Raw genomic sequence first — 10424 nt, forward strand, 5'->3', positions numbered from 1 at the left:
TCAAACTTTCCAAAATTTTTTTGTGTTTTTTATAATTTAGATTGTGTTATGGATGGTGCGTTGTTTTCATATGACAGTCAATTTATCCAATTGTTCAGAGGTCGAAGTTTCGATTCCTGAAATCGGTCAAAAGAATTTACGTAGGAGTACGGATAAAATCCTTCGCCGTGTAAGAGCTTAATATAACTTGACTGATATTTTTCAGAGTGCTGATTCAAAATCTTGAAATTGTCGTCTGGCACTGATTCGACCAATTTTTCTAGCGAAGTGTTCATAAATCTGAAAGAGTCCAAAAATTGCCAATCCTCATACACTTGAATGAACCCCTTCTGTCTGTCTAGATGTTCTTCAATGGAAACTTTAGCGTTCGGCTGATATATGTCTCATCGGTGTTTGGTATAGTTGTAAACTTGTTTCTGGGGTGGCAATTTTGAGTTTTCATGTCGATATTGCAAACATCGTGAGCCCAGCCCATAAATTTTGCACTGAAATGACAGTGATCCAAAATTAATGCGTTTGATTTTTGCGTTTGGGTTTTGTTTTTGCTGATTATCGGAAAAGTTCCGGAAAAAACACGATGCTGCTGTTTTCTATTAAAAACATCACGAGCCAGTTCCTTTGTTTGATATACAACATCTATCATACAGTCAGGCCCCTGATGCAGTATGTATCTGTAAAGACCTGGGTTATTGTGTTTCACTGAAGCGAAGCAGTAATCCGCTCAGCGTATGCTTTCCTATTAACCTGGAATGACTTTTTTGAGTCAATTGATACGCTTCGAACTTTTTTCAGTATGGACTCAAGGCAATTTACACTACATTTGGTGAAAACATTTATGCTCTATACTTTTTGAAGGTCAGTTTTTTCTTGGTAGGCATGACAGTAAACGCAGCGTTGTAATCATAACACAGATTTTGATGTTTTTTCAATAATTCTCAGCTATTACAAAGTTGAAAGCAGTTCCTACAAACAACCGAACTGTTATCAACTTTTATACCTCTTTTTTGCCATTAGTTTTTCTAAATTGTTTTTAATCAGAACATAGTGATACCGCTGGCCGTCAGAAACCAGAAGTACATGCAAGACTACATGGCATCTTCTCTTGGCTACTTGAGACGTTTACATGTTCAAACGTCTCAATTGAGTCGATCTTATTGATAGCCATTTGCATTTTATACTTGCCTTGAGCTTGATAAGCAGTCGTGTTCATGCTCTTGTACAGACCTGAGATGTTGTGCGCCATGAGATTGATTCTAGCGCGCGGCCGTATTTCATGTGGTATGCTGCGGTGTAGAAGTATAGGAAACAGTTCGAGTCCCTTTCATTGCGAATATTGAGCAGATTTTAGTCGTTAACCAGTTCTGATGGCAGCGCTAAATGTGACGAGCCATGGATAGGATTGAATTTTACAATTTTTATTTGCAATTTGTTTATTTTCTCTAGAATCCATCAATTCTCATTCGATGAAAAGCTAAAAAAAGCTGTTCAATGTTTTGCTGAAGACGCCAATCTTTTGCTGAGTCATCGTGAAAAATTTATATTCAAAAAAACCATTATAATAGACAGCTTTCAAATCAGTATTCCTGAAAAATGTTGTGTATTCATCTTCTTCAACTCGTGGCTTCAAATCTGCTGCCAGTTGAACTTTATGGGCTACATGGCTTGTTTTGTGTTGTACAATGCCATGTCCTCTTTCTCCGGTTTCACTGAATTCAGGTAAGCCAGCATGTCAATTTCTTTTGTTGGCTTGATTTTGCAAATTAAAACCGCCGCTGAAGGCTGAATGTACAAGTTTTGACGAACTCTCCCCTTGCCTTGGAGGTTCCCTCTCCAACACCCCAGCTTGTGATGGTCCAGCTTGCTTTGGAGATAATGTTTGTGTTGTTCTATCTGTACTATATATCGGTATTCCTTGCCTGTTTTTCATGTGTTGGACAAAATTTTCCTTGCTCATGAAGCAATGATTGCAGTATATGCATACACTCTCGACCTTTTTCCCTCCATGGCAGCCGCGGCAGTGACCAGTGAGCACGAGTATGGTCTGATTTTTGAAATTTCATTAATTACAGATAAAGTTCGGCGCTCCGGCTGTATTTTATGAAGTATATATAGATGTCGTCTCAGACTTCTTTTTTCGGCGAGTTTTCGATTGCATTGAAGACAAGGAAAAATCTTTTTTGTAGTCTTTTTGGTTTCTTCTTTCTATTGACGAGAAAAAAAGACCAACTAGTTGCTGAGAGATTCAGAGTTGTTGTGATTAACTGGTTCAAATTTTTTTATTATTTCAACTTCTCCTGGAGCTCTGTGATTAAGAGTTTGTGTAGCATTTTGATCGTGTAATAAGTGACTAAGAGTTTAGTTTCTATTTTTGTTACAAGTTTCTCATAAATTTATTAGTTTCTCTAAACCTAAAAAGGTATCTTAGTCATAGATTTTTCGTTATTGTTTCACCTACGAAAGCTTTTATACCTATCTTATTGAAAACACACCACAAAAAAACTTCTTATTAATATGTTTGTAGGAGTTTTTAGTTGTTTTTCTTTAGTTGTGGGTTTTCACAGCATAACATATTCTGTTTTTGCTTCAAGGCAAAGATTTCTCATTTGTTGCGCGCGGAAAGTTTTAGCTGTGTACATAACTATAATATTTTAGTACGAAACTTAACCTGAATAATTCAAAGCAATTAAAAAATGTGAAAGTTTAATACATTTCAGATTTTCTCATCATCAGAAGGAATCCCATCCCGCTGAAGTGCAACAAGTGTTGTTGCATATCGAAGTAGGAGGGAAGCAGCAACACAGAGTCCAGTGGGCTGGGAGAGTGAGAAATCGAACGGCAGTGGGCAGGGCGATCAGATGGAGAGGCTTATTGCTTCTCAAAATCGACTTGCCGCTGCAATCGAATTCCAAGGCTGGCGGAAAGCGAGACTAGTGGAGGTAGCTCAAATGCAGAGTTCCGGTGCCCCACGATACCTCAGATGTGGTAGATGGGGTTATCTTGCTTCGACCTGCAGCCGATCCTGACTATCTACTGTTTGTTTCAACTATCTGTTTTATTAACTAATCAAGAGTTTCCTAAAACCAAATAATATGCTTTATGCTTGCTTTTAATAGAACAATCTCTTGATTCAGAAACATTTTAGCTCAACTCACCTACGGTATCTCTAGAATTCTGACTGTAGCTGAAATCATTAATCAGTTTGTTGTTCAATACATTAGCTTACAAAAACTACAAATCTCGAATTCGTTGAGAAAAAGTAGTAAACGAAACAAAAAAATTCAAACGAATTCATTTTTATATTTATGCATATAATATTTTTATATGACACACAGACACAAAAAGATTTTAAATCCAAGTTTTAATCTTAGTTTTGATTAGAGTTTTCGTTTTTTGCCTGCATCATCTTCGTAGAATACAACTCGAAGACCGCTTCAATTTGTTTTATTGTGGGAGCATCTATAATTGGTGGTGTTTCTTCGGTGAGTGCTAACTAACGTCGCATCGTTATATCTATACTACTCTGCTCACTACCATCAGCCGTGGCTGCCATACTTGGAAAACCTTTGATTTGGGGGGTTATTTCCGACCAGTTTTTGAAGAGACGGTGACGTAGGACTAACTATGTCCATAGTTCCTTGAGAGTCTTCGATTACATTTTTCTCACAATAACTTTTTTTTGCCTATTGTAGTAAATCATCTCGTTCATCGAGGTTCTTTATACCAAAGATGGAATTAATTGATGTGAATTACGAATTGTACCTTCTTGATTATCGTAAAAAGGGACCGTTGGGATTTCCATTTCACAGAGGAAATTAAAACTTGCACTGCCGACAGTAGAGGGGTCTGAAATAAATTCTCTTGCAACTCCAGGAATTAGATCAACGGGTGCAAGGTTTCCATATAAAGATCTCGTTTCTGATAAAACAAGAAAATTGATCGCATACATATTTGAGGACCATTATCTTTTTGACGTTCACCCACTGACTGTTTTCACGATTTTGATCAATGACGGCTACACATCGACGTTGATACTTTTCAAATAAATATCTGTGGTGCGAAAAACCGGACTTTTGGAGAATTATAACTGAGAAAAACATTATGCCATAAAATAGCAAATAGATTTTTGAATTTGAACAATCTGAGAGTGTCTGCATGTGTTGATTTTTTAAAGAGTTTGTCTAAGATCATATGTGTAGTAGGTATTGAGTTTTGGAGAGAAAATGATTCATTTCCTAAAATTAGGCAACAAAAATAAGTTGTGGTATATAAGCTATGACATCAGCAATTGAAAACGATTGCGCGTATTCTGACTGTTCTTTGTGGATTTGTGAGAGCGAAAAACGAAATGTTAGAGCCTATGTATGACTTATGATAACACCGGTACACTTGACACACTCTCTTAAAAATTTCTTGATGAAATTGTACTTTGTTTCTTCGTCTGCATAGTATAAACCAATGCGTTCCTGGCTCTGACGATTTGGATGCGTTAACAAAAATAAATCTCTAGTCTGAGTTTAGGGAAGCAGTAAGCTGCAAAAATGGGCATAAGTTTATGCTTGAGATGGTGGCATTTTAGTACGAAGGGGAGAATTTCAAAACTAATCATGTCCTGGATATGTTATCAAAGCGTTTTTGTTATTTTTTGGTCTGAAATGATGTAAAAACGTTGGATTCCACTCATCTAAAAGAAACATTTCAACCTTGTCAGCTAATGCTCGGGAGAATGTGAGGTCGACTGATATCGAAGAGCTTGTTAGTTCTGGATGAATGAAGTCTTGAGAATCTTTCTGATTAAATGTAAGATCAAAAGCCATAATGAAATGATTATCATAATCTCTAACGAGAATACCATGTCCTGTCCCTTCTGTAAATAAACCAAGGCTTCAATTGTGTTGAGGTAGATTCGTTTATGTTGTGTTGTTGAAATAGGAGTGCCTACAAGAGGGAAACCGTTACGGTATACAGTGACTTCGGAAAAATTGATGGCTAGGTAATAATAGGGATTTGTCCCGCTTGTACCTAGGTAATCTTGATTAGTTGTCAATGCAATTATCATCCGACGTAGTGTTTCCTTCGAAAATACATCTTCAGGCGCCAAATTTGAACACCTATCGTAGCCGGAAATCTTCGAGGTAGAATTTCTGTGAAAACATTCACAGCAGGTGTCTGCATTAGCTGTTTTTCAAGTGCTTTTATTTTTTTTTGCTTTTGCTTCCGCTATAGTTAAAAACTCATTCGAGCTTCCTCGGAAAAGCAATTATAAAGTTACATCATTCAGAAGTTGTTTATCGCTTGTCAAGATGTCACAGGCCGGATAACCAATGAAAGTGGCTTCAACTGACTGAGCAACGGACGCCCTACAATCACCAACATCTGTTGCATGGATATCGGCTCAAACAACTTTCTGCTGTTCGGTTTCGTAATGATATCTTTGACAGACCAACCAAGTGTTCATAGCATTGTCTCCATGAAAAATTTTGGTTTCAACTTACCATTTGTGTTCAAAACTTTTAATATCATTAGCCGAAACAGTACCTTCAGAGAAGAGAGAGTGACGGGTATTGTTTACAAAATAAAGGTATCTCTTTTAGCGGCTTAAGTTCCTGCACGTAGGTCAGCTTAATTTGCTTGGGTAATTCTAAATTTGATCTCCAAAACAATATTCGAAGGTCAATAAAATTGTTGCAATCACCCATTATCTCGACTTCTAAAACTGGACCGTCGGGTGAGAAAGATGGTCCAATTCTTGTGTGAAAGCGTTCCCGAAAATAACCAGAAGAGGCGGGTTCTCGAAAACAACTAGAGTTGTGTGTGTTGCCTCCGAGGGTAAGAGGTTAGCAATCATTGTTTAAAATTGAGAAAATTAAGAGCGACTGCGCGTGACTGTTTTTTTTCGTTTAAAAGTTTGACGACAGGACTTTTGTAGGAGAACCGTTTTTTTGTCTACTTTTGTTTTGGAACCTTGTGATTTTTTCTGCTTGCATTTGCTCATTTGACTCTTTTCAACTGATTTTCGCCTTTCTGCGCAGTAGGCTCCTATTGAGTCTCTGACCTGTTTCCGTACAGTTTTATTGACGGTGCTTTTGAGCGCTTTTTTGGAAGTTTTGCGCTTGCTAGCTACCTCAATTAGCTCGGGAACAGCCTGAAGTATTAACTCTTTTCCAATACGTTTAACAGCAGGTAGCACAAATTTCCTGGCAATAGGTGGGGCTGCTCTCCCAATTCCAGCACCAAGAGCACCGAAACCCCTTCCTCGTTGTCTATGGTGTCCCGAAAAATTAGGCGATACACCTTGCAGCACATAGTATGACTTCACACAAAAACTATGCGTAGAAATTTTTAAAGCGTAAGGTGAGAATAGCTTTTCCGGTCCCTGAAAATTGGACTACGTTACCCATTTCACGAAAAAATTGAACTGCATTACACTGTATACTTTTTGTCAACAGCTTTTTATAATCTAATTTACTGAAGTCTATTCTGTGACTAGGCTCTACAATGCCAATGTTACCGTTTTTCGATCGTCTTTTTTTGTCAATGATTCTAAAAAAAGGAATTTTTGAGTGTCCCACGTGTTTGTAATTGATAATATTGAGGAAATAAGCATGAGTTCACTTCCAGCCATGATGTCTAAAGGGTAATCTGAGTCGTGTTCTTAAAAATTATTTGTGACTTGAAGCCAAATTGGAAACCTAGCCCTCCGTCTTGAGATCCTTCAAAACTGAGCAGATTGGAAATTTGCTTAGGGAACGTTTTTCGTTCTCCTTTGCTTTTGAGTGTTATGTTAACATGACTAGCTATTTTGTTGGATAAATTCTTTAAAAATTTTCATAGGCCCCCTCCAAAATACTTGCTCTTTCACCAGTATAAGATTTACTAACAGTTAATTCACTGTTTGCTCGGTTCTCTTGTTTCTCATTTTTCTATACAATCTCAACTCTGTGTCAACAGCATTAAAAAGACACTCAGAAAAAACTACTTCACTAGGTGCTACGCGCCAGTCACCATCAAGAATGATTTCTTCGCTAAACAAATTTTTAAAACTGGCAAGAGTGTTATTTGTGAAAACACTCATAGATGCAGACAAAACATAATGAACTGTGAACTCGCTTTCTCCAAAGTCATTTTGACTCATTATCAGGTTCGTATGATAGCTAGAATTTTATTTCGATGTTTTATTATTTCTTCACGACCGCCTTGTTCAACTCAGCTTCGTAAAATTTTCCGAGAATGCGTTCCGCATTTTTTAATAAACTGTAAATTGGAGGATTTTCAGTTCATTTGCAATAAGGTTTTTAGGTTGTTTTTTCATGCATGATGCTGCACCTGTTGTGAGAGAGCGTAAATACGGCACATCATTTTTCGTTATCTTGATAAGATCCATTTCGGTAACCCTACTAGTACGACCATGAATTGTGTTCACAAAACATTGTAGCTCTGTTATATACGAGTATCTCAAATTTTCGTCGAGCTATTTATAGATTATTTTTTTAAGTGATCTGATATTTGGCTAGGCAAAAGCCGATATTTTTTCGCTGTGAGTTGTGTAGACTTCTATTTCTTTTTTGTCACACAAATTTTTGAACGAGTTTTTGGATTTTGTCCCCTGATCCACCCAGACTTTTTTGGTTGCTTCACATTTATCATTTTTTAGAGTGCTTCCTCACATGTAGCATACTTTGACTTCATAGGCTGTACAAGTAAATATCAAGATGAGCAATCGACAGCAACCAGTGAATAGTTTACATCCCCAATAAAATTTGCGAGTTATTCAACGTGGGCAATATCTAGAGACCAGATCTCTTTCAGATCGAATACTTTGATCTTTTTACGGTAGGTTCTGTATTTGGTATACGCGTTTTGTGTGTGTTAGAATTTTTTAACTGTTTTTTCTGGAAGTTTTGATTCTTTCTAAAGATTTTTTACACTACCGTAGGCTGCGGAACATTTACTGTATGATGTTTTCCACTCTTTTGTCAGGCGATGCAACTTTCGACAATTTATTTTAACATAAACCGTTGCTTCATTCCTCTGATAATTGGTGAGGTAAAGAGGTTATCTTTGGCGTCGTTGAATTCATTCTTTTTTTTTCATCGTCGTCCTGGATCCTGAATTGGGACTAACTTTCAAGTGACTTTTCTGTTGCTTCACTTCGTGTGGATGTTGAAGGTTGTTCGCTTTCTGACCTCAACTGAGTTCTTTCAAGTTTTTTGCCTGACTACAGCTTTTGCGTATTTTTTAATTACCATCTCCTCTTCAATGTCAATATCATTCAAAGAGTTCTCATAAGGAGTCAAGTTTTTATCTATTCTCTATGTTGGTTGTTGAATGTTGTACAGAATTGTTGTTGCCTTCCATCTCGTGTCACCAAGCGATCTCAAAAAAAAGTTGCCGCTGAAAAGTCAATATCATTCAAAGTGTTCTCATAGGGAGACAAGTTTTTATCTATTATCTATGTTGGTTGTTGAATGTTGTACAGAATTGTTGTTGCCTTCTATCCTGTGTCACCAAGCAATCTCAAAAAAAGTTGCCGCTGAATTCATCAATTGTAATTTCATCAGACATTTTTAAGAAATTTCCAGTATATTTCGAATCCTGTCTAGTTTAAGACCTTCGAGAAACGGTAGACCAAAAAGTACTTGTTGTGTTGTCCTGAGCTCCGCTTATTATCTGGCGTAGTTTCAAAAGAATATTCTGCTGACTGCTCGGTTCGCTTTCTAATTCAACTTTAGATGTGTCCGAACTCTGCTTTCGTGTTTCTAATCTCTTCAGAAGTGACAGCTGGCGATTTTGGATCTCTTCAGAACATTTGGATCATTCAAAATTCTCCCAACATACGACTCATTATTTTGTTGCATTCTCAAGCAACGTTTTTTGGAATCAGATTAAACTCTTCTGCTGTACTGTTTGTTGAGTTACTGCTTTTTAAGGTTGTCAAACCTTTCAGTTTTTTTAAATCCTAACAGGTACTGAACCCTTAACTATATTATATAAACATTAAGTTAAAAAAATTCGCACTCTGTTGTTACGTTGTGATCTCAATGTGTTCCTCAGCTGTGTCTTTGATACACTGATTCAAAAGTTTTGGCAGGTAAACTTTTGTCTTGCTCAATTCTCAAGGGTATTTCATCGGGTTGTGGAGCTGGTAGGTAAAATATTGAGGGTCCCGGGCTGGTAAAATTAGACCAGAAATTTAAACTTTTGGAAGTTTTGGGATTCAAGTCTATTAGAAAATGAACTAAAGCTTCTTTTGTGGACAACGGATTACAATGACGACGAAAAGCTGCAAGGCTCAATTGTCTTTCTAAGTAATCAACTTGTTGAACATCATGAGGGGACTTAAACAAAAAGATATGAGTGGTATTCAAGTCAATTACTTGCGACCATCCTCTCTGCTGGAAAAATTTGTGCTTTACATAAACGTAACCTAAGTTTTTATTTCTACCACAAGTTGGCAGCATTACAAACGTTTTGTTGCTGTAAATTTGCTCACTTGAATCAGTAAAGATTAACAGACAATCTACTAAGTCTACGAAAAAGTCAAAATTTTGAAAACGTAGGATTGTTCCTGATAAGAGGGAAACTGAGGTTGGAAGTCCTTATAGCGAAGTTTTTGGAAAAGCGTGGTGGAAGTTGTCCCCGAACTAACATAATGATTATCAATTGGGTTTTTCCAGAGCCAGAGGGTCCCACAACAGCCATGAAAACCCTTTATTTTGTTGTAATAGTTTTGTTCATAATCTGGGGTTGGGTAAAATTTAGCCGACTAGACTTGACAGAATAGATATTCATGCTGATGTCTCTTCACAAGTAGAAGAAGAGAAGGCGAGTTTGATTATACAATGTAGCATCAGCGAAAAGATTACGAACATTTGAACAAAGAACACAACCTCTGACTGGGGTAGGTTAATATTATTATAAATTTTCCACACACTTCCTTTGCTCTCATTACTGTCATATAAAAAATCTGTAACCTGTGAGGAATCAATTTCATCATTTGCATTGTTTTGATCCATTTCACTTTTTTAAAATTTATAATAATTTACAAAAAAAATTTTTCATAAAACATTTGATAACGAACAAAACCAGTTCTCAAATCTTCTTCTGTTTCCACTAAACGATACACGAAATCTGCAGGTAAGGGGTAGGTTTTTTCGCAATTACTAATGCTTTGAATTTCTTCCGATGAAAGAAATGAGATTAGAGCTGATGGCAAGGAGGAGCTACATGGTTCCATGATTTTGCAATTTGGTTGTTTTCGATCCAGTATTACCTCGGGCAGTCATTAGATCGGGTTGCGATTGTTGCTGCTGTTTCTGTTGTTGTTGCTGCTGCTGTTGTTGTTGATGGTGCTGCTTTTGCCTTTGAATTGGTTGTTCTTGATTGTTTTGTTGGTAGCACTGATAGTCGCACTGCAGCTGTTGCTG

The sequence above is a fragment of the Convolutriloba macropyga genome, chromosome 3 (genome assembly GCF_964194025.1).
Source record: "Convolutriloba macropyga chromosome 3, txConMacr16.3, whole genome shotgun sequence".
In the NCBI taxonomy this organism is placed as follows: domain Eukaryota; kingdom Metazoa; phylum Xenacoelomorpha; order Acoela; family Convolutidae; genus Convolutriloba; species Convolutriloba macropyga.